The sequence below is a fragment of the Panthera leo genome, chromosome C2 (genome assembly GCF_018350215.1).
Source record: "Panthera leo isolate Ple1 chromosome C2, P.leo_Ple1_pat1.1, whole genome shotgun sequence".
In the NCBI taxonomy this organism is placed as follows: Eukaryota; Metazoa; Chordata; class Mammalia; order Carnivora; family Felidae; genus Panthera; species Panthera leo.
The window spans coordinates 41,998,979-42,023,664 of record NC_056687.1 but is presented as its reverse complement, the minus strand read 5'-3'; the positions used below and the strand labels follow the sequence as shown (position 1 = coordinate 42,023,664).

Genomic DNA, 24,686 nt, shown 5'->3' with positions numbered 1-24,686 from the left:
TGGTTATATCATGTACAGAATTCTCTTCTTTTTCTCATTCTTACAAGGCCACGTGCCATGGCTAGAAAACCAAAGGCTTGTAATTGCAAGAGAATACAACTAACGGTAGAGAATGTCTCCATATGCCATTGCCCCTGATTCACTATAACTTGGGGAAACCCCTGCCTCATAAACATTGTTCCTTTCATAAACACAACAGAGAAAAGAAAAAGTAGAAAAGATCCCTTGCTCCACTACTTTCCAGCTGTAATATCACTGGCCGTGGGGGTCAAGCGTATGAGTACACCATCCAAACTGACCTGGGGTCAGGAGCCTTGAGGGTAGTACTTGTATCTTCCACATTGTGTTCTACATAGCCCTTAGCTGTATTAACACACAGTAGTGACTCAAATACAATTACATGAAATTAAATTGAATGCATCTGAACCCCTACCTGTTACAGGGAGGATACATGGCCTTCTCCTTCCAGCAATTGCATCCAGGTTTCGTACACACTGCACAGCTTTCTGAATAGGCTTGAAATACTTAGTACTGCCTTAGACATTTGGTCAGGACTGTGGGCTGAGAACTAATTGCTCACCAGGCCTTATTATATATGCTCACTATTCCAGAGAATAGACAGCTTTTACAGACTAGTGCATAAGAACTACTCCAAATGTAAAGCTATAGTATAATAATCAATATCTCTTTTCAGGAAGTTGCCCCCAAGACGCCCTCTGCTGAGACCTCTGCTGTCCTCATCGTTCATCACTGCCCATTCCATATACTTCGGCTATCCTGAGCACCCCCTTCTGTTCCCTGCTTCTGTGCCCCACACATTCTTCCTGCCTGAACTACGCTTCTCCTATACATTCTCCAGGTGATCACCTTTTCAACTCTTAAAGTGCATCCTCTTCTATAAAGTCTTTCCCAGATGCATCCCTCCATGTTCTTCTCTAAGTAGACTTACATATTTCATCACAATTTCCTTTGCAAGTGTGTATGAGTGTGTGCGTGTGCACATAGTATTTTATTGTTGTCTTTATGGGGCAGTTTCGCCAGATTTTATTACCAGATTTTCACCTCTTTAAAGGCAGGAACCATTATTCATCTAATTTTTTTATGTGGACTTGCCAGCTTAGTGACTGACATATACTGATATTCCATGAATGTTTACTAAAAAATGTGTAAGTGAATATTATTATATTGTCTAACATCCTCCTTTTTAAAAGAAATGCATAGGAAATAATTTTAAACATACGATATTTCCAGTTTGGTAGGTTTAAATGAGTATTATTTCATTATGGTTTGTTACTTAATATCTCCATAGTGGGGGCACAGACTCATGAGCAGCAGTATGTTATAGTATCTAAGGGAAATATATTTTCTTTTTGAGTCCCAGGTTTGTTCTTTAAGCCAATAATAAAACTGAAGATCATTTACATTGCTGATTCATGCTTTATTCACTTAGAATTTTTATTAATGGAGTGAAATTCTATATATAAGTAATTGTGAGCAATATGCAAGAAATGCACATAATTATAATACATATAAAACTAATAAGCAGTCATAAATAATACTTTTTCTATATAACCTATGTAGAAAAATAATTTATTTTAAAAGGTGCACTGAATCAGGAAAAAAATACCATATGGATTATATCAGCAAGTGACTAAATCACCATGACCAGATTTAAATTCCCTTCATTTTAGTTTTTTCCTTAATGTAAAAAATAAGGGCAATAATATACAATTCCATTCTCCCAGAGATTGTAGGTTGGAATGAGAAAAAAACAGAGTAAGGATTTTGATCACTTTAGGGAAGTAGCAAGCAACACATACAGGGGAGATATATGTAATTATCATAATAGAAATGATATATTTTAACTTGAAAATCAGTGTGTGATGAGTTGAGCTGACATGATGTTAACATGTTAGGATATCTCAAAGCCTCTCATGAATGTGATCCATGTAATACAAGCTAATTCATCCTCACTTATTGACAAATTTGAAGAATGTGCTTGTATCTTAAATTGAGAGTAATGGAAATTACCCAAATATATTACGATAAAAGGCTGCTCATGAGGAAAAAGAAACATTCTTGTGTCTAAATTCCTTAGGTTGGCTTTCAGCATTGGTCATTGGTCAGGTTTCCTGAGTACTTTTCAACTCCTAAACATTTATATTAATATATAAAGCAACATACAGGATTGGCCCAAGAAAAGTACTGGGAGTAGAATAAAAAGTAGGAAGACAGGGAGAAGCCATGTTATTCTTTCCCTCTCTCCCAGCTTCCAGAGACTTTTCTGCAATATCTGTGTCATAGGTTTGCCCCACTATCCAAAAATATGGAGCTTTCCTATGAAAACTTTTATAAACCGAAATGGCATAAAATGAAGAAGCAATTACCGTTAACGCATATGGAATTTTTTTTAGGATTTCCAGACCCAGACCCCCAAAATAACCTCTCCTAGGCTTTTCTGAAACCTTAGGACATATCTTGCTAATGGATGTACAAAGTAAGTCGAGACAAAGCACACGTGCTCACAGACATAATTCAAAACTAGTGGCTTGATGCTGAGATGCTGAGGGCATCTGGTGAAGAAGCTCGGAGGAGCCCCTCGCTGCTCCCAGTGTGAGCTGCCTCTATAAGGCTAGCTACAAAACAAACACTCAGCCTATCTTAGCTTTTCAACCATTTTTCTTTTTTTTTTTTCTTTTTTCTTTTTGACGTTTATTTATTTTTGAGACAGAGAGAGACAGAGCATGAACAGGGGAGGGGCAGAGAGAGAGGGAGACACAGAATCTGAAACAGGCTCCAGGCTCCGAGCTGTCAGCACAGAGCCCGACGCGGGGCTCGAACTCACGGACCGCGAGATCATGACCTGAGCCGAAGTCGGACGCTTAACCGACTGAGCCACCCAGGCGCCCCACAACCATTTTTCATAAAAGCAAAAATCCTTTTCGGACTTCTTTGGTTTTCAAAGATAGGTACTACTGTAGATCTTTTGTAAAAGCCAAGTCATGAAGTAAACTTTCAAAAAACAAGGGATGTCTGGACCTTTGTAGCTCCCTTTGGACCAACTCAGTAGCGCCCTTTAGACTTCCTCTACCCACTGCATGGATCAGTGGATTTGCAATCACCAAGGAGAGTTGTTTGCTGGTTTGTTTGTCTGTCGCTGGGATCAAATGAAGAACAAACCGGTCTCGCCTCTTGCAAAGCAAGTGCTTTCACAATTCCATGAACTGGCAAAAATTCCACCTACATTTGACTTCCTGCCACAAAATTTTAAAATATAAAACCAGTTTGTTGCTGAATTCTTACACGATAAGAGATATGCCCTTACATTTTCAATAACTAAGGAATACATCTTCTTATCTCGTTCTGAATGAGGTCAAGGAAACAAACACCCTAATGATACCATCATAGCAGTACGCCCCTGAATTTTGAATGCAGCAGTACGAAAAAGAGTAATTTTTGCCACTCAAAGAGCATAACATATTTTGAGGTTAAAAAATAATGAAGTAATGTTAGACATTATTGTAATTAAAAGAATAGTGAAGAGTTATATTTAAATTGACAACTCTGTTGGCCTTTTTAATTATATTGGCCCTACAAAGGAAGAAGAAAGGTACCATCATCAGATTCTCCAAGAGCCTCCATTAACCATGACTGTATGAAACAAGAAGATCCAATAAGTATTTTTTTTAATGTTTTTATTTATTTCTGAGACAGAGAGAGACAGAGCATGAACAGGGTAGGGACAGAGAGAGAGGGAGACACAGAATCTGAAGCAGGCTCCAGGCTCTGAGCTGTCACTGACTGAGCCACCCAGGTGCCCCAAAGATCGAATAAGTATTGAAGAAGGCTAACTTTCAAGAAAGTTGATTATAACAATATAAGACACATAGGAGAAATAATTAACAATTTCTGGCTTTTGTCACATATACAATAAACTGCATATACATTGGTACAATTGCATTTAAACAAAGTTTAATTTAATTGTCTGCTATGGCATTTGAAAGAAGAGCGTGTCTTATTTAATTGCCATGATTCCACAAACTCTTGAATGCTATCTTCTCAATATAACCAGAGGATAATCAATCACACTAAGACATTTTTCCCTGTGATAACTTTCCTGTGAAAATAAGTACTGGGTCAAGAATGCAAATTTTCTTAATCCCTTTAGGCATTTCCTCTTTAGTGCTTATGAGAGATCTGGAGGTGCATTCAGGCACCTTTGTTTCTTTATTAATTATTATAACTATTATTTAATTTTTTTTAAATTTAAGTTAGTTAACATATAGTGTAATAATGGTTTCAGGAGTAGAACCCAGTGATTTATCACTTACACATGACACCCAGTGCTCATCTCAACAAGTACCCTCCTTAACGCCCATCACCCGTTTAGCCCATCCTCCCACCTAACACCCCCCAGCAACCCTCAGTTTGTTCTGAGAATGCTGGTGTTATTTTGATAGGGATTGCATAAGTCTCTTATAGTTTGACTCCCTCTCTGTTTTTATCTTATTTTTCCTTCCCTTCACCTCTGTTCATCTGTTGTGTTTCTTAAATTCCACATATGAGTCACAGCATATATTTATTTTTCTCTGACTTATTTTGCTTAGCGTAATACATTCTGGTTCCATCCACATGTTGCAGATGGCAAGACTTCAATCTTTTTTATCGCTTTTTGAGTAATATTCCATTGTGTATATATACCACTTCTTTTTATCCATATTTCAGTCGATGGACATTTGGGGTCTTTCCATACTTTGGCTATTGATAGTGCTGCTATAAACATTCAGGTGCATGTGCTCCTTCAAATCAGCATTTTTGTATTCTTTGGACAAATACCTACTAGTGCAATTGCTGGGTCGTAGGGTAGTTCTATTTCAATTGTTTTGAGGAAGTTCCATACTGTTTTCCAGAGTGGCTGCACCAGTTTGCATTCCCACCAGCACTGCAAAAGGGTTACCCTTTCTCTGCATCCTTGACAACATCTGTTGTTTCCTGCGTTGTTGATTTAGCCATTCTGACATGTGTGAAGTGCTATCTCATTGTGGTTTTGATTTGTATTTCTCTGATGGTGAGTCATGTTGAGTGTCTTTTCATGTGACCGTTAGCTATCTGGAGGTCTTCTTTGGGAAAGTGTCTGTTCATGTCTTCTGCCCATTTCTTCACTGGATGATTTGTTTTTTGGGTGTTGAGTTTGAAAAGTTCTTTATAGATTTTGGTTACTAATGCTGTATATGATATGTCATTTGCAAATATCTTCTCCCATTCCATTGGTTGCCTTTGGTTTTGTTGATTGTTTCCTTTGCCGTGCAGAAGCTTTATATCTTGATGAGGTCTCAATGGTTCATTTTTGCTTTTGTTTCCCTTGCCTCCAGAGACATGTCTACTAAGAAGTTGTTGCAGCTGAGGTCAAAGATGTTGTTGCCTATTTTCTCCCTAGGATTTTGCTGGTTTCGTGTCTTACATTTAGGTCTTTCATCCATTTTGAATTTGTTTTTGTGTATGGCATAAGAAAGTGGTCCAGGTCATTCCCCTGCAGGTCACTGTCCAGTTCTCTCAGCATCATTTGCTGAAGAGCCTGTCTTTTTTCTATTGGACATTCTTTCCTGTTTTGTTGAAGATTAGTTGGCCGTATCTTTGTGGGTCCATTTCTGGGTTCTCTATTCTGTTCCATTGACCTATAGTTCTGTTTTTGTGCCAGTACCCATACTGTCTTGATGGTTACAGCTTTGTGACGCAGCTTGACGTATGGAATTGTGACGCCTCCAGCTTTGGTTTTCCTTTTCAACATTACAGTGGGTGTTTGGGGGCTTTTCCAGTTCTGTACAAATTTTAAGATTGTTTGTTCTAGTTCTGTGAAGAATGCTGGTGTTATTTTGACAGGGATTGCATTGAATGTGTAGATTGCTTTGGGTAGTATAGGCATTTTAACAATATTTGTTCTTCTGATCCATAAGCATGGAATGTGTTTCCATTTCTTTGGGTCTTCTTCAATTTCTTTAATAAGCTTTATATAGTTTTTAGTATAGTTTTACCTTCATAGAAGTGAGATTTATTCCTAGTATCTTACGGGTTTTTGGTGCAATTGTAAAAGGGATTAATTCCTTGACTTCTCATTCTGCTGCTTCATTATTGGTGTATAGAGATGCAACTGATTTCTTTTTTTTTTTAAATTAATTAATTAATTAATTAATTAATTTTTTTTAATATATGAAATTTACTGTCAAATTGGTTTCCATACAACACCCAGTGCTCATCCCCAAAGGAGCCCTCCTCAATACCCATCACCCACCCTACCCTCCCTCCCACCCCCCATCAACCCTCAGTTTGTTCTCAGTTTTTAACAGTCTCTTATGCTTTGGCTCTCTCCCACTCTAACCTCTTTTTTTTTTTTTTTCCTTCCCCTCCCCCATGGGTTTCTGTTACGTTTCTCAGGATCCACATAAGAGTGAAACCATATGGTATCTGTCTTTCTCTGTATGGCTTATTTCACTTAGCATCACACTCTCCAGTTCCATCCACGTTGCTACAAAGGGCCATATTTCATTTTTTCTCATTGCCACATAGTATTCCATTGTGTATATAAACCACAATTTCTTTATCCATTCATCAGTTGATGGACATTTAGGCTCTTTCCATAATTTGGCTATTGTTGAGAGTGCTGCTATAAACATTGGGGTATAAGTGCCCCTATGCATCAGTACTGCTGTATCCCTTGGCTAAGTTCCTAGCAGTGCTATTGCTGGGTCATAGGGTAGGTCTATTTTTAATTTTCTGAGGAACCTCCACACTGCTGTCCAGAGCGGCTGCACCAATTTGCATTCCCACCAACAGTGCAAGAGGGTTCCCGTTTCTCCACATCCTCTCCAGCATCTATAGTCTCCTGATTTGTTCATTTTGACCACTCTGACTGGCGTGAGGTGATATCTGAGTGTGGTTTTGATTTGTATTTCCCTGATAAGGAGCGACGTTGAACATCTTTTCATGTGCCTGTTGGCCATCCGGATGTCTTCTTTAGAGAAGTGTCTATTCATGTTTTCTGCCCATTTCTCCACTGGGTTATTTGTTTTTCAGGTGTGGAGCTTGGTGAGCTCTTTATAGATTTTGGATACTAGCCCTTTGTCCGATATGTCATTTGCAAATATCTTTTCCCATTCCGTTGGTTGCCTTTTCGTTTTGTTGGTTGTTTCCTTTGCTGTGCAGAAGCTTTTTATCTTCATAAGGTCCCAGTAATTCACTTCTGCTTTTAATTCCCTTGCCTTTGGGGATGTGTCGAGTAAGAGATTGCTACGGTTGAGGTCAGAGAGGTCTTTTCCTGCTTTCTCCTCTAAGGTTTTGATGGTTTCCTGTCTCACATTCAGGTCCTTTATCCATTTTGAGTTTATTTTTGTGAATGGTGTGAGAAAGTGGTCTAGTTTCAACCTTCTGCATGTTGCTGTCCAGTTCTCCCAGCACCATTTGTTAAAGAGACTGCCTTTTTTCCACGGATGTTCTTTCCTGCTTTGTCAAAGATGAGTTGGCCATACGTTTGTGGGTCTAGTTCTGGGGTTTCTATTCTATTCCATTGGTCTATGTGTCTGTTTTTGTGCCAATACCATGCTGTCTTGATGATGACAGCTTTGTAGTAGAGGCTAAAGTCTGGGATTGTGATGCCTCCTGCTTTGGTCTTCTTCTTCAAAATTACTTTGGCTATTTGGGGCCTTTTGTGGTTCCATATGAATTTTAGGATTGCTTGTTCTAGTTTCGAGAAGAATGCTGGTGCAATTTTGATTGGGATTGCATTGAATGTGTAGATAGCTTTGGGTAGTATTGACATTTTGACAATATTTATTCTTCCAATCCATGAGCAGGGAATGTCTTTCCATTTCTTTATATCTTCTTCAATTTCCTTCATAAGCTTTCTATAGTTTTCAGCATACAGATCTTTTACATCTTTGGTTAGATTTATTCCTAGGTATTTTATGCTTCTTGGTGCAATTGTGAATGGGATCAGTTTCTTTATTTGTCTTTCTGTTGCTTCATTGTTCGTGTATAAGAATGCAACTGATTTCTGTACATTGATTTTGTATCCTGCAACTTTGCTGAATTCATGTATCAGTTCTAGCAGACTTTTGGTGGAGTCTATTGGATTTTACATGTATAATATCATGTCATCTGCAAGAAGCGAAAGCTTGACTTCATCTTTGCCAATTTTGATGCCTTTGATTTCCTTTTGTTGTCTGATTGCTGAAGCTAGAACTTCCAGCACTATGTTAAACAACAGCGGTGAGAGTCGGCATCCCTGTCGTGTTCCTGATCTCAGGGAAAAAGCTCTCAGTTTTTCCCCATTGAGGATGATGTTAGCTGTGGGCTTTTCATAAATGGCTTTTATGATCTTTAAGTATGTTCCTTCTATCCCGACTTTCTCAAGGGTTTTTATTAAGAAAGGATGCTGGATTTTGTCAAAGGCCTTTTCTGCATCGATTGACAGGATCATATGGTTCTTCTCTTTTTTTTTTGTTAATGTGATGTATCACGTTGATTGATGAGATGCAACTGATTTCTGTACCTGGATTTCATATCCTGCGACTTTGCTGAATTTACGTATCAGTTCTAGCAGTTTTTGGGGGAGACTGTTGGGTTTTCCACATAGAGTTTCATGTTGTCTGTGAAGAATGAAAGTTTGACTTCTTCCTTGCTGATTTGGGCACGGTCTTTTCTTAGGATGGTATTTTCAGACGATGGAAAATGTGCTCCAGATCTACTGAAAATTAAATCTGCATTATCACTGTATTTGCAACACAGAAATACTAGTAATTATCAAAGAGGATCATCTCAGAGCCACTAAATACTTGTCAATAGATCAATAGAAAGAAACATCATTCATGATGTGCTGCCTGATGCTTATTTTGCATCTTCTCTCTAGACCTCCATTGTCCTGCATGGTAGCCACTAGCCACATGTGGCCTTTGAGCACTTGAAGTATGGCAAGTCCAGATTGAAATGCACTATAGTTACTAAATACATACGAGATTTTGAAAGACTTGGTACCAATACCAAAATGTGAAACAGCTCAGCAATAAGTTTTATACCTATTAAATGTCAAAAAGAGAATAATTTAGATATAGTAGGCTGAATAAAATATATTAAAATTATTTTTATCTTTTTAAAAAATGTGGCTGCTACAAAATTTAAAATGACCTATGTAGCTCATATCTGTGGCTTACATTATATTTCTTTGGGATACCACTATTCTAGAACAGGTTCTTTAGAGTCTCAGACACTTTCTAAAATAAAATAACACTATGTATACATATTGTTCATGTTCCTGTTAATTCTGTCCAGGAACTACAGGTTAAAATTCCATGTCCCAGATAATTTACACTCTACTTGTTGATTAAATAAATACCAAATGCCATACTTGCTTTATTTTTGTCTACTAACTCATCAACTAAAATTTGTTTTTGTGAACTGCATTTGGAGGTAATAACCATAGGCATTGATTTCAGAATGATATAAGAAAATGGCCCAAGCTCTTTATTATATTTAGCAAGAGTGTTGTTAAGATGTTGGTCATTGTATAATGAGGCTCTAGAGACATACTACATTTCATATTACAGATGCATTCCTGAAAAGTTATGGGCAAATAATCTTGTAAATCTAAGTATGTTTTCACTTGACAAGCTCATATTTAAAAGTAACCTCTAATAAATCTTTTAATAAATTAAATGATAAAATTAATTACTTTGTTGCTCACTATTTGACCAAGACCTTCATTTAACCTCTAGAAAAAAAAAAAAATAAGACTAATCCCTCAATACCTAAAATGAAACATGCCATTTGAAACAAGACTAAACCTTGATTAATTTATCATCTAAATTCCTTTCTGAACACTCACGGATTCTACAACTCTGTTGAAACCAGAAGGCTGAAACAAATAAACAAACAGAGTCCTCAGATTTCAGTGGTTTCCATTTCTTTATCCATAGAAGTAGCAGATTATATTCAATGATCTTTGCAGTGCCTCCTATCTGCAATTTTCTGTGACATTTTCTTCTTAATCCAGATGTTTACCATATTGAATACCCTTAAAACAGAATATATGATATTTAATACAGTTTGTGTTCAAGACTAAATTATAACCATGAGTATTGTTTACAATTATTATGTAATCCTCTTCATATTTAAGGAGCGTTTGACTTTAAGTTTTATTTATTTTCAACAATGACACTTGCAAAATATCTGTAGAGATGGCAAGAGGTACTCAAGATTTAAAAGCAGGGAGTCTGGAACAATTGATTAAAAAACTTTCTATTTGTTCTCTTCTATGTTTTTGTTATGTTATGTGTTGTTTTCTTTTTCCTTTCTCTTTCCATGTTTATCAATTTATCCTTTGAATTTATCAAAGGAACTATCTAAAATGTTAGTGATGCAGAAGCGTTCTCTATTCTATTTATTGCTTTCAAAAGAAGGCTGAGTAAAATCTTTTTTAAAAAATTTTTTAACGTTTATTTATTTTTGAGACAGAGAGAGACAGAGCATGAATAGGGGAGGGTCAGAGTGAGAGGGAGACACAGAATCTGAAGCAGGCTCCAGGCTCTGAGCTGTCAGGACAGAGCCTGACGTGGGGCTCAAACTCACAAACTGTTGAGATCATGACCTGAGCCGAAGTCGGACGCTTAACCGACTGAGCCACCCAGGCGCCCCAGTAAAATCCTTTTTAATGGCAGAGTGATCACTATAAAAATTGTACTTTAAAGCCTTTTAAACATCCTCCATCTGGCAAAAATACAGCTAGCCTTGAGTTCTCTGCAATAGGATAAAGGGAATACACTGATAATTTTTTTCTTTTTTAATTTTTTATTTGAATTCCAGTTAGTTAACATATAGTATAATATTGGCTTCAGGAGTAGAATTTAGTGACTCATCACTTACATGAGCACCCAGTGTTCATCACAACAAGCGTCCTCCTTAATGCCTATCACTCGTTTAACCCATGCCCCTCCCACCTCCCCTCCAGCAACCCTCAGTTTGTTCTCTAGAGTTAAGAGTCTCTTTTATGGTTTGCCTCTCTCTCTCTTCTTTCTCCATGTTCATGTGTTTCATTTCTTTTATTCTATACATGAATGAAATCGTATGGTGCACGCTGATAATTAACAATATCTTTTGTCTTAAGTCATGAAGTCTTTGCTTACAGTCTCATTTGCTTTAGTTGATGTATGAAGTGAGTGACTCTGGGAATTGCTGGAAGGATGGTGGTGGTGGTGGTGATAGCAATCCTTCTCGTTTCACAAATACATCAAGGTTTGCCTGGCCATGGTGACGCTGCCCCTGAAGGCTTTGTGGACTATGGACTTCACCATAGCTTTGCGTACATGGTGCAGGGATAATGATTGCCTTTTATTTTGGAAACTTGCCTGTGAAGACTTCCCAGAGCCAGTAAGGAAACATGAGTATACTCCTTTCTGCTGTGACTTTTTAAAAGATAAATAGTTCTTTTTTTGTTGTTTGTTTGTTTTCTGCTGGAATACATGCTTTGCGCTTTTAAAAGATAAATAGTTCTTAAAGTCTAGGAGGTGTTAAATTTTTTTCAGTTTGTTTGTTAATTGGGGAACGTGAGTTTGCCACCAGGAGCTTTTCCAGCACACTCTTGAGAGGTTACAGTTGTGGTTGAAATAATCTGATTATGAATGCCGAGAGAAGACATTACAAGTCCAGAATCAAAGAAGCATTGGCCAAGTAGGAGCACCAGGTGTGGTGTGCCACAAGGAGCCATACAAAACTCGTAAAATATAGCTGCCTTCCTGCCTTTATCAAGAAGTCTTCTTTTAAATGTCATTCCTGTTAGCGATGGAGTTCAACCTGTCCTCTGACCTGATTCTTGGCAAGAGTCAGGTAAAATGTATGATACTTCTGCACAGTCCACAGATCGGTAAAATGTCATTGCTGTTGTGAGGAAAAAGAAACAGCATCAGTTTCAGACGTGAACAGGCAATGCAGAAATACCAGTCTGCGGTTTCACTTGGCATGCCGGCACAGTGAAAGTGACCTCACTTGCATGTTTGAGAAACCAAGTCACGCTGCTTTTACTGATATTAATTGGCAAACGATATGGTGAATAACCTGGGAATTCAATGTAGTTTCGCATCGATTATTGCATAAATCATACAGCTGTTACATATTGCTTTTCTTTCAGAGACGAAAGTAAAAATTAGCTGGGGAAAGGAAAAAAAGGAAGAAGAAACAATGTTGTGTAGCAATCTTTTTCCCTGATGACTTCTGCAATGTATTTGTTTCAAAGAGCTCTTGAAACCACAGCAAGATGATTTTCTTCTTAGAAATACCAAAGATAGTGATCTAAAAACAGTTTCAGAATGTGGTTGGTTCCCTGATCCATCCTTCTTCCCAACATCATACTATCTTTCTTATATATAGCTTTCTGATTTGAGGAAGAACACTGGGATATGTCAACAATAAAGAACAATTCTTGTCATAACTAATAGGTTGTACTGAGGCAGGATGGAATTATTTCTTCCTGAGTCTGCCCATCTTGAAACTAATCTCTGTGATTGAAGTGGATTGAAGTTGTAAGGAGTGCGGTATATGAAAATGGCAAACAGCCTACATATTATGCCTTTAGGGAATGCTCAGGTATGCTTTCTTCCAGTGAATTCTATTCCCAATACTAACTCTTCAAATTTTATGAGGAGATAATTCTTTTTCCCATTCGGGAGAGTTAGCAATATAATGAGGTATATAGATTTTATTGGCATTGATTCATGGCTGTTAATACCCAAAAAATCATGCTTTAAAAAACATATCTGAATTACAATCAAACTTATGGCTGTCAGCAACAACAGTTCAATGTTCAAATATTTACCAGTAATGTGAAGAATCTGTGATGTCACCACGCAGGTGGCTTCATCCTCATTGAGGCCAGAGGATTTGTGTACTGCTTTACTCACAAGAAAGACTTTGTGAGTAAAGGTAGCATCAGTTTGGATTTTAAGTGTCTATTTCACAATATAAGGTTTTCAAAATAAATATGCATTGTAAATATGCATTTACTAGCATGAATAGTCACGAAAATCATAGTAATGTAATTAAAACTTAATTTTGAAAACTAAAAAGAATGAGTGGAATCATATTTATCAGTTAATAATCAAACTCTTAACGTTACACTTTGAAGCAAAATATTATATTAAACTTCTGTAACATAGTAAGTTTCTCAATACAAACCTTATAAGCTTTAATAAAGCAGTTACTAAAATTAGCAGGAAAGTTTGGCAAAAACCATATTTTATTTTTGTGAGAGAATCATTTTGATCCATATGTATTGAGGCATATGTATTGAGACAGTGTATTTGATTATGAAATAGTGATTCTTTTTCCATATCATCCAACCATTATACCCACCACTATCCACCTCTGCCAGTTTACTTTTGTGATCCCAACTGGTTGCTACGTTCCCATTTTCTTACTATGCTCATTTCATTTTGGAGTCTGTAGTCATTCCAGAGGCTAAACTTACACTGATTGGCTGATTGGAAGAAATGTTTCACACTCTGCCTTATGATAATATTGTATTATACCATTGTTAAAGTATAGTAGATTTGCCTTATTTTGATCATCTAAAGTTTCTATGTCCAACTTGGTAGCATTTAGCCACATGTAGCTATTTAAATTTAAGTTAATTAAAATAAAATCAGTAATTCATTTCCTCAGTCATACTAGCCATATTTAAAGTGCTCAAGAGGCATATGTAATTAGTAGCTACCATATTGGACAATGTGAAGCATTTCCAGCTTGCAAAACTTTCTACTGGAGAGCACTGATAAATAAATGTGTATGTCTTTTGCAACCTGTTTTGAACACCTCTAATAGAACTTTATATTATTTCCATAAACAGAAAAGAGTAATGACTCTTCCTTTCCAGAGAAACTCTTTAATAACAAACCCAGAAGGCCCAAATATGAAAGGTACAGCAATAAACTAAAATTACATTCTCCTAGGAGACTAATAAATTTCTCTATTGCCTTTATCTTCTTGACTTTTTGGTATCTTCCCTCCCTCCTCTACTCCTGTTTAATAACCCAAGTTTATGTTATTTGGCCACTTATTTTTGTAAATTCTTTTAAGCAAATAGAACAATTAAAAGAACACCTCTATTAGGGATTCTCTAAATTCCTTTCTTGACCCGCTCTGTGGACAATGTTGTCTCCCAACAGAAAACAAAGTTTGCATACTATCAGACGGTGGGAATTTTAATGGCACATATAGAGTCTAAGCTTATTTTTCATTCTTTAATTATTTAATTTATTACCATATCAATTTACTATATATCACTGGGTTTCAGGAACTGTTCTGGGAAACTAGATTAACAACAAAAAACATCCTGTCTTCATAGAAGTTATGTTGTAGTACATATGTATTTGTGTATTGGGGGAGATGAAGCTTACACTGGAGTAGAGTGAATATGGACTCACAGATTCCCTTCTGAACAGCACCCTTAAATGGTTTATAATAAAAAATTCTTGGGGCGCCTGGGTGGCGCAGTCGGTTAAGCGTCCGACTTCAGCCAGGTCACGATCTCGCGGTCCGTGAGTTCGAGCCCCGCGACGATCTCGCGGTCCATGAGTTCGAGCCCCGCGTCAGGCTCTGGGCTAATGGCTCGGAGCCTGGAGCCTGTTTCCGATTCTGTGTCTCCCTCTCTCTCTGACCCTCCCCCGTTCATGCTCTGTCTCTCTCTGTCCCAAAAATAAATAAAAAACGTTGAAAAAAAAAAATAAAAATAAAAAAAATAAAAAATTCTTAATGATGCAAGTTTGCATTTCTTCTGTATTTTACATAAAAAAGCAATAAAATAAATCTTATTAAAATAGCAAAAAGAAGGATATAGTTCATAATAAGCATATGTACTTATACCAAAATGTACATTTATTTTCTACAAAATGTACATACAAATTATACATTTAAATTCAAAGCAAATAAGGTATTAAAAATAAAGTACATGTAATTGTAACAACTTTGAATGGTGACAGATGGTAACTAGATTTATTGTGGTGACCATTTCCTAATGTAAATAAATATTGAATTCCTAAGTTATACATTGGCAACTAATACAGCATTGTATTTCAAATATTCTTCAGAAACAGAAAAAGCATGTATACGTTTATATGTTTATGTGTGTGTATATATGTTATAAATTTTAAAATTTGTAAAATTAAATTATATATACATATAAAACACTTACATATACTATATATATTTTATATGTCAATATATGTACATTTATACATATACACATGTAAACATATATTTTTCCAGGGATAAAAAGCTGTTCAATGTATGCATTAATTATGCTTTAAAATTCTAAAATTACACTATAAAGCTTACCATAAAAAGAAAAATCCTAAATCTCATTAATCCATTCATTCATTTACACACATATTGGGCATCTCCTATATGCCATGTGCTATTGGAGACAAATATTAAAGATTAGTTTCTCATTTTATATTCAACAATAATACAAACAATAATAATAAATTAGGTTTTCATAGACCTACTACTGTTTTAAATTAAGTGTTTTAAACAGGACATTAGAGTAAAAAATATCCTTGTTATGATCTGCTTTTTTACATTTTTGCTTTTGAAATAATAAAATGTCAAAGTTACCTTTCTTTTCATAAACTAAGCCATGATTTTAATTTTCTGTTATTAAAAAAAAAAATTTAATTTTCTGTTATTATATACATTTACCCTTTAACAATTTTAAGATTTTTTGAACACTTAACAGCCACTGAGACTTCTTTGTAGGAATTGCCTCCTATGTAATTATTAAATGTTCTTGTTACATCCCATTTGGACTACAAAGCCCTTCCCCCCTCACCCTTATACTCCCTCTCAACCTTCATAATCTACCATCATCTTTTTAGGCTCCAATCAATTGTTGCATTATGGCAGAAGTATCTTCCTCATATAACCTTTGAATGCATCAGTTCCTAACTTAAAAACTATTTCTTTCCACTGGGTGTTTAATGCTGAGATTATCTCATAATATTTCTCCTTTAATTTTTAATGTGGTTGATTGATTTTTTAAAATTTGAGCCAATTTTGTTCTCTTGTAATGAACCTCACTTGATTTGGGTCTATTATCTTTTTTATGAATTGTTGGATTTGCTTTGCTGGTGTTTTCCTACAGATTTTTGCCTCTGTGTTTCTAATTGATATCGTCATGAGTTGATTCTCTTGTAATGTGTTGTCAGGTTTTGTTTGCCTCATAAAACAAGTTGGGAAGTATTACTGCCTGTTAGATTTTCAAAAAGAATTGAGATAAGAAATTTGTGTAAGATTAGCATTATTTCCTTCTTAGGTGTTTGGTAGAATACACACGTAAAACCATTTGGTACTAAAGGTTTCTTTCGGTGAAGATTTCCAATTAGTTATGACCAGTTTCTTTCTTGAGGAATTTGGCCATTTTATCTACAGTTTTGAATTTATTGGCATAAAATCTTTCATAATATTTCCTTTTTAATGTCTTTTAGATGTGTAATGATGTCACTTCTATTACACTATTATCACTATCTTGATAGTGATAATTGGTGCATTGTCTTTTGTTTTGAGACTAATTTTTCTAGCAGTTTATCAATTAAATTGATATTTTCAAAGAACCAATTTTTGATTTGTTGATTTTTCTCTCTACCTGGTTTTCAATTTTGATTTTTGTTTTACCTTTCTTCTACTTACTTTGAGTTTAAATTGCTCTTTTTTTTCTAGCCTCTTAAGATAGAAGCTTAGACCATTTACTTAAAAACTTTCTTTCCTAATATAAAATTTCAAGTTATAATTTTCCTTCTAAGTCCTGCTTTAGTGGCCTCCCAACACTTTTATTATGTTGTGTTTATATTATCATTCAGTTCAAAGTATTTTCTAATATCCCTTGTGATTTCCTCTTTGACCCATGGGTTATTTAGAAGTATGTTACTTGTTTCCAGATATTTGAAGATGTTATTATTATTGGTGTTGAATTCCAATTTAATTTTGTTATGTTTCTTTGTGTGTTCAGTAAATTTTTAATATATCTTAGACATTGTAAATGATAGACTGAAGAGTTTTGTCTCTATTTTACCCTTGATATGAAATCCCTCCAGGCAATTACTGGCTAATCTTGGTGGAAACAGCCAGCCAGGTGCATATCCTCCCATTAATTACACACTCACCACTTTCTAATTCTTTCTCTCAGGTTTACATGACACATTTATGCCCCCAATTTTGTCCCCGTAGGCTTATTTTAAATGCTGGCACATCCCAGTGAGCACTTCACATGTAGACATTTGAAAGTCCTTCTTTCATAATTTTAGAGTTGATATATTGAGTTCTTGACTTTGACATAAAATTCCAGATAAGCCAGGAGTGAAGAGTCTCCCTCTTCCTTTCTCTCTCTTATATATATACACCAGTCTCACAGCTTATTTTGTATTCCCTTTATTCAGAGTCCATTATTTATTCTCCATAGATAGATCAGACACAAATGCCTCCTAAGTTGGCAATAAGGTTTTTCCGCTTGATATTATTGTTCTAGACAGAATTTATGTCTATTCTAGACAGAATTTTCATTGCCCTAAAGCCAAATATTCTTTCCTATCGACCTATAACCATAGACTTTTCAAGAATGCTGTCAAAACCTTGCTTAAAAGGCAGCTTGGTTGATGTGAATGGTTACATAGTAACCAGTCCTACCAAACTTCCTTTACTTTCCTACCAAATCCAAGATCACTGCAAGAATTGCATGAACAAAGGATTGGAAGAGTTAAAACAACTGATGAAACAGTCCAGAGATTCTAAAAAAATAATTTTCTTGAGAGTATTAGAAACATAAAAAGAGGAAGTATTACATTTCTTTATTAAGTATCACAGAAATGTGTCCAACTAAGTCATTTAAATTTAATGAGGAATGTAGTGTCATATGCTCATTGCTCTTACCCCACCTTTCTTTTTTAGCATTTGTTTCATCCACTCTAAAATTATTATTATTATTATTATTATTATTGTCCTATTATAGGTATCTTTAATCATTCTTGGGCCTGGAAGTCTTTTCTGGAAGCTATATAAATAAATACATTTCCCTAACCTCTCTCAGCATCAGACACCTTCCCTTTATAATAGGGAGAGTGATTCCTATTTCATAAGACTTTTATGAAGATTAAAGGAGAAAACATATGTAAAACATCTAGCAAAGTGTTCAGGCTAGAGTAGCTATTTAATACATATCAACTTTCACCCCGCCCCATTTAATTTATTCTTTTCGTCATATGGGCTCCATATTGATAGCCTCAATGATGCCAGGGAAACATCTAATTACCCAAAGCCTATGACTTTAAACTAGTTTCACTTATTTAATTATTTTCTTCATAAGCCCTTAAAAATACAATGACATTTTTCTTTCTAACAAGTTCTTTCACTTTACTCAGAGATCCCGGAGGAGAAACCCTCAGGGAAGCTGATTTTTTATAAATTTACAAATTCAATGTTTCATTCTTTTGCTGCCATTTTCCAACCTGTCAAACACATCTGTTTTGCTTTTGCCTCAGTGGGTTCTCTGCAGGAGCCTACTTCATGACATGATTATCCCAGCAATCTCATTTTTAGCTCCTACACTGGCAGCTACCTCCTGAAATGCTTTAAGATATTTTACAGATTGTTCTGTTAGTGACTCTTGAGAGACTACTTTTATGGGGGATAAGATTCCTGAATTAAATCATCTGCTCAAGCGTCTTTCTAATTTCTGTGTTCAGCCTTGTTCTTGAATGAATAATTTATGTTCTGTGGTTCCTGTGTAAAGGGTGGTGCAAACTTGCATCTCTCTTCGGGGGAGAACTCTGAGCAGTCCCAACTCTTGGAAATTTAGCTGATGGTACCCTGAGCTCCAATGCATTAGGAAATGTGGTGTGGTCATAGGGTGCCTGTGAGACAGTGACGAGATGCCAGATTCCCTCTGGGTCTCAGAATTCCACACAAGACCGCATTATCTCTCTATTGAGGCCATTTTTCTCCAGAAACCAAGAATTTCTGACTCACCAGTGTTTTACCACCTGCAAACTTCACCTTCATCAATCCATTATCCTAGATGACACGTGACACCTCCCGCTTCAAAACAGCTTTATCACATTTTCTTCTCTAACACTGTATTGCCATGCATTGGCGACCATTCACTTTGACAATCCCATTAAGTTATAAATTCCCCATAGGTTGTGACTTCTACTTTGAACCCATCTTTTTTACACATAGAATCAGCAATCCTATCTTCCGTGTCCTTTATGTGTATTGCACACACTTCTATTTTTGTTGTTGTTGTTGTTGCTTGGATCTACCAGTCATGTTTAGATTCTGTCACAGTTAAGATTCTCATTGTGACATAATTGGATGTGTATACCTACTTCCTAACTCTTTCCGCCTGCTTCTTCTCTTTTCCTTTCCCCAATTCATCTTCTACATTATCACCAGCATGCCTTTTAAACATATAGAGCTGATTATATTATTCCCTTTTAAACATCATTGAGTAGGTTCCCTGCTACCCGTAGGTAACGGATCTGCTTCTTGATGTGCTTGCTGTAAAGTGTTCTTTGCAATCTGGCTCTTACCTGCCTTCTGAACTTTATCTTTTACCACTTCCAAAAATGCATCTATAGTCCAGCCTTCCTTCAAAAATCATCATGCTTTTTCATATTCTGTGATTTTCATATTGTGCATCCTCTCTCTGGAATACCATGGTATTTTTAATCTCCTCGTTCTACCTTGAAAATCAGTTCAAATATTAACCTTCCTAACACCCCATTCACATCCATCCGCTTGCCATGTTCTTACTATTACTATGTTCCTGAAGTTCTTTTTGAATTGTTTATTAAGAAATTGCACTACTTGTATTCATGTTTCTCTTTAAATTAAAAGAAAGTTGTCTTGGAAAAAAAATCTTTAAAAAGATGGCATATTTTTGGGGCGCCTGGGTGGCTCAGTCGGTAAAGCGTCTGACTTCGGCTCAGGTCATGGTCTCACGGTTCGTGGGTTTGAGCCCCGAGTCTGGCTCTGGGCTGACAGCTCAGAGCTTGAAGCCTGCTTCGGATTCTGTGTCTCCCTCGCTCTCTGCCCCTCCCCCGCTCACACTCTGTGTCTCTCTCTGTCAAAAATTAAGAAACATTAAAAAAAAATTTAAAGAAGGCATATTTTTCTTGCCCCCGTGCATAGCCCATATTCTGCTACATAGCAAATATTTGCTGAATTGATGATTGGAGGAAAGAGTGTAACAGGAAGCAAATAAGTAATATACTATATTAGAATGTGAAGTTATAATATATTTTGGAAACAGATTAAAAGCAGAGCAGGGCGCCTGGGTGGCTCAGTCAGTTAATCCTTTGACTCTTGATTTTGGCTCAGGTTATGAGCTCACAGTTGTGAAATTGAGACCCCACCCCCCACCCCCTAACAAGGGGCTGATTGAGATTCTATCTCTCCCTCTGCCCCTCCTCTGCTTGTGCACGCACATGCTCTCTCTCTCTCTCTCTCTCACTCTCAAAAAATAAAGAAATTTTAAAAAGAACAAAACTGGTCTCTGGGGAAAAACAGTATCAAAAGTATAAGGAAGGTGGAAAAATATGATCTGGGGGGGCTGAGTGGGAAACTAGGAAGAATAAAAAGAACAAACAATACGGGATGAGGTTTGTAGTTCTGTATAGGTGTGACTAGCATCTGTGGCCTTTAGAATTTCAGGCTTTCTTCCTGGCATGAGTGCCTGTCTCCTTAGGGAAAATGTAGTTTGTGTACCCAGGCAGCTACTGGGCCAAGCCTCTTCTGGAATTCTTAGGTAATTAACATTAAAGATGTTAGGGACACAAGAAAGGCATAGGGTTACTCTAATAGTATCATGTTTGAGTTGGCCAAGGGTCAGTCTGTAACAGATTCAAACAATCTGTTACTTAGATAGCTTGGCCCAGCACAACAAGGGAAAGCCTGCAAAGACTGAGGGTAAAAACAGCTAAGCGAAGTCCTGCTTACTAACAAAGGGTTGGAGAAAAGAAATAAGGAAAGAAGAGAGCAACACAATAACACACATCGGGTAGAAAAAGAGTACTGAATATAGTATCAGGAGCCCTGATTTGCAAATTGACTTTGCCAGTCTCTGTGGTTCTTCGAAAACACCATTTAATCTCTTCAATTCTCCGTAAAACATTGATACCCACTTACCAGGTCCTTATGTAAGGATTAAACCACATTATACGTGTAAAAGAAATCTGCATATTTTAACATACTATTGCAATGTAAGTATTTTTGCACAATTTTGCCCACAGAAGTCTATTCTTTATTTTTAAAAGTTGGAAAAAATACATAAAATAGTAAAAAAAAACAAAACCTGATTTTTCTTGCTTCAGATAACTTTATATTTATCAACAAAGCGACACAATTTTACTCATAATACTAAAATAAAATGAGTGAAGCCTTAGTCTTTCCCTCTAGCTAAGGAATTACTTTAATTTCTCTTTGGTTTCATGCTTTCCCACAGGCAGTTTAGAATGTCACATACACTTAGAGTGGACACGTTGTACAGTGAAATTGTGCAAAACGGTCATGACAATCCTCATCTGAGACATAAACACTTCTTGTTTCCTGCTCGTGCTTTCAATAAAGCCGCATTATTTCAAGCAAAATTACTCAGAATATGACTAAACACATGCTCTGCAAAACAACATATAATAGAGTTATTTCCTTTCATTGCATGAAAGAGAAAAACATGTATCTTAAGAGTTTCTTTATTTAACTGACAGTCTTTGGAGTAGAGCTAATTAAGCTGCCATTGAACTCATATCTACCATTTCTTATGATCTGTCTCAAGCTTTCTTTGCTAACAGATCTTCCTGCCTTTTTTTTTTTCCATTTAAGATGTCCAAGGTGCCTACTCTTTTTCCAGTAAAGATTTTTTCTGTCTTCTCTCAACTTCTCATTTTTCTTGCCTTCCCCATTGAGGGAAAGAAGGCACAAAGCAGGAAGTTGCTTTGGCAAGTCTACTCAGGCCAGGAAAAACAATTGTCTTCAAATTAATTGAGCAATATCCTAAGCTTGACTGTTTTTTCCTCTCTTGGTCCCCAGTGGACAAAGAGGTCTGAAAAGATTCATCACCTCTTTGGACAGGTTTATACCTATTCACAGAGGAATCAATTTCCTAATGTATCAACAAGAAAGATATATTCCCTCATATCTATGTTAATATATATGACTCAGAGGTTTAATTTTTTAAGATTTTTTTATTTTTAATCAATCTCTACACCCAACGTGGGGCTCGAACTTACAACCCCAAGATCAAGATTTGCGTGATCTACCTACTGAGACAGCCAGGTTCCCTCAGAAATGTAGTTTTTAAGATGTTTATTTATTATTGTGAAATTCATGAGTAATATAAGCATTCTTTATAAAATTTTTTTTTACATTTATTTATTTATTTTTGAGAGACAGAGTGAGACTAAGTGACAGTAGGGGAGGAGCAGAGAGAGAGGGAGACACAGAATTGGAAGCAGGCTCCAGGCTCTGAGCTGTCAGCACAGAGCCCAACGCGGGGCTGGAACTCACAGACCGCGAGATCATGACCTGAGCTGAAGTCGGACGCCCAACCGATGGAGCCATCCAGGCGCCCCTACGCATTCTTTAAAGGTCAGTAGTGCCAGGTGCCTAGATTGGTAAATCACAGTTATTAACTAATAACATTTTAAATTCTTTTTGGACTGGGAACATTTGGGATACCCCATAGCATTCATAATAGAAGTTTGACAAATATACATTGAATTGATCTTATCCCCAACTCAAGAGAAAGATGTAAATCACAGAAATAGTACCTACTTTGGTAACAGAATGCAATGATCAAGGTGAAGAAAGATCAAGAATGTTAGCCTATTACTGTCCTGTTTAAAGCATAATTGATAGGAGGTTCTCTAGATCATAGGTTAATAAGATAATATTAGTGTAACAAACAGGTCAGTGTGCATTTCCACTCCTCTTCACCCTCTTCTTTTCATCTTGGGGTTTTGATAGAATCAAAGGTAGAAACATCACAAAAGCTGTAGTTTTGACTTATGGAATCTTATCAGATATTGCTATATAACACAGATGTACCAAGACAGCAAAATCTCTGTCATCTCTAGCACGTTTGAACTATAACTGAAAGTAATATTTAGTTGTATAATAACGCCCTAATTTTTTTATTTTTGTTTTTGCCCTAGTCTTTGTTAAGATTTTATTTTTATTGACCAAATTATCATGTACTGTTATCCAGGAAGTGGCAATCTTTTGGGAAGACAGTGATGCAGATTCTTGTTTGGTGTCATTTGGTATTATGCCATTGCTTTACGTTTCAGCCAGTAATGCATTATTCGGTTAATATCATGTCATATTAATACACAGCCCATACAAATGAACCGGAGTTATGGAATCTTACTTGAAAGTTGTAAACAGATGGCAAGGTATCGTGACAAAACACTTTGTAATTGAATACAAAAAAATCCTCTTTGGGAAAATGATGCATGTTGTGCAGCTAGGTTTTGGTGTGATTTTGCCACAGTCCAGCCTGAAGAAGGACGTGCAAATACGTGAATTATACTCACTGAACATTCCGGTCCTTTGTGCATATTTGCAAATCCCCACCCCCTTCACACCACAGCTGGTGCTTGTTTCCAACACTGAGTTTTAAATAATTCAGTGAAATTCTTGAGAAATAGGGAATGTTTTGCATAATTTTGAAGGTTGATTACTATTTGCACCAAATGTTGCTGATCAGCAAGATTGCTTCAATGGGAATAGTGAAGATTCCCTTTGAATTGAAATTCAAAACAAATTCATTACCCTAAAAGCTTGCAAAGAGAAGAATTACCCCAGTATCGTTTTGCATTTAATGTAGGAAAATTATGAAGGTTGATCACAATGCCATATGACTATGAGGCCTGTTTGGTAGGCTTTGCTTCTGAAACATTAAAAACAAACAACACTCCCTTGAGGCAGTTATACTAAAATTTACCATTTATTTTTCTTATGGTCTTGGTCATTCATTTGTGGGACTTTCTGTCTTTCACTCTCCATTCCGCCCATTATTATTAATGGTAAAGATTCAATTATTATTCAAGAAATATGAAGCACCCCATTTGAATGCTCTTCTCACAAAATTCATTAAACAACACGAAAGGCCAGTAAAGCACATAAGAGACATAGAAGAGTACTTGATTTACAAATAGATGATTTCTAATATGGAAAATGATTATACTTTGGAGTATACAGGCTGAAATGGCAGTTCAGGTCCAGAAATAAAAGGGAAATAGAGGGAAGAAGTAAAACAGTCAAGGGAAGAAATATCTCTAAACATCTTCCTGACAACATTACAATTGGAGGATTGACTAACTCAATGGCTTATTATGCAAAGGGTCCAAGAAGACTGGGGCTGGGTTTGAGGATGGTGGCAAAGAAATTCCTAGACTTAATTAGTTCTACGTATAGACATTATTAAGGGTCAGAAAGGAAGTGGCATTCATGAGTGAGAGCAGATTTCTTGATTCTACTCGTCTGTTTCTTAAGTGAATGTGCCAGTGGTCATCAAGCCACGCAGGGTGAGTAAACTTCCAGTCTGAGGGACTCTGAACAAATGGCTGCCCTCACCCTGCCCGGAAAGGTCAGGTCATCAC

At 36.4% G+C, this 24,686-nt stretch overlaps 1 long non-coding RNA gene across 2 annotated transcripts in view; it reads left to right on the top strand.

The window, feature by feature from the left end:
* LOC122198627 overlaps window positions 1-918 on the top strand; it is a 136,003-nt gene extending 135,085 nt beyond the window's left edge. For both annotated transcript variants that reach the window (XR_006193070.1, XR_006193069.1), the window contains exon 6: window positions 695-918. This is a non-coding gene — a long non-coding RNA (uncharacterized LOC122198627). The remainder of the gene's footprint in view (window positions 1-694) is intronic.
* Window positions 919-24,686: the final 23,768 nt, after the last annotated feature.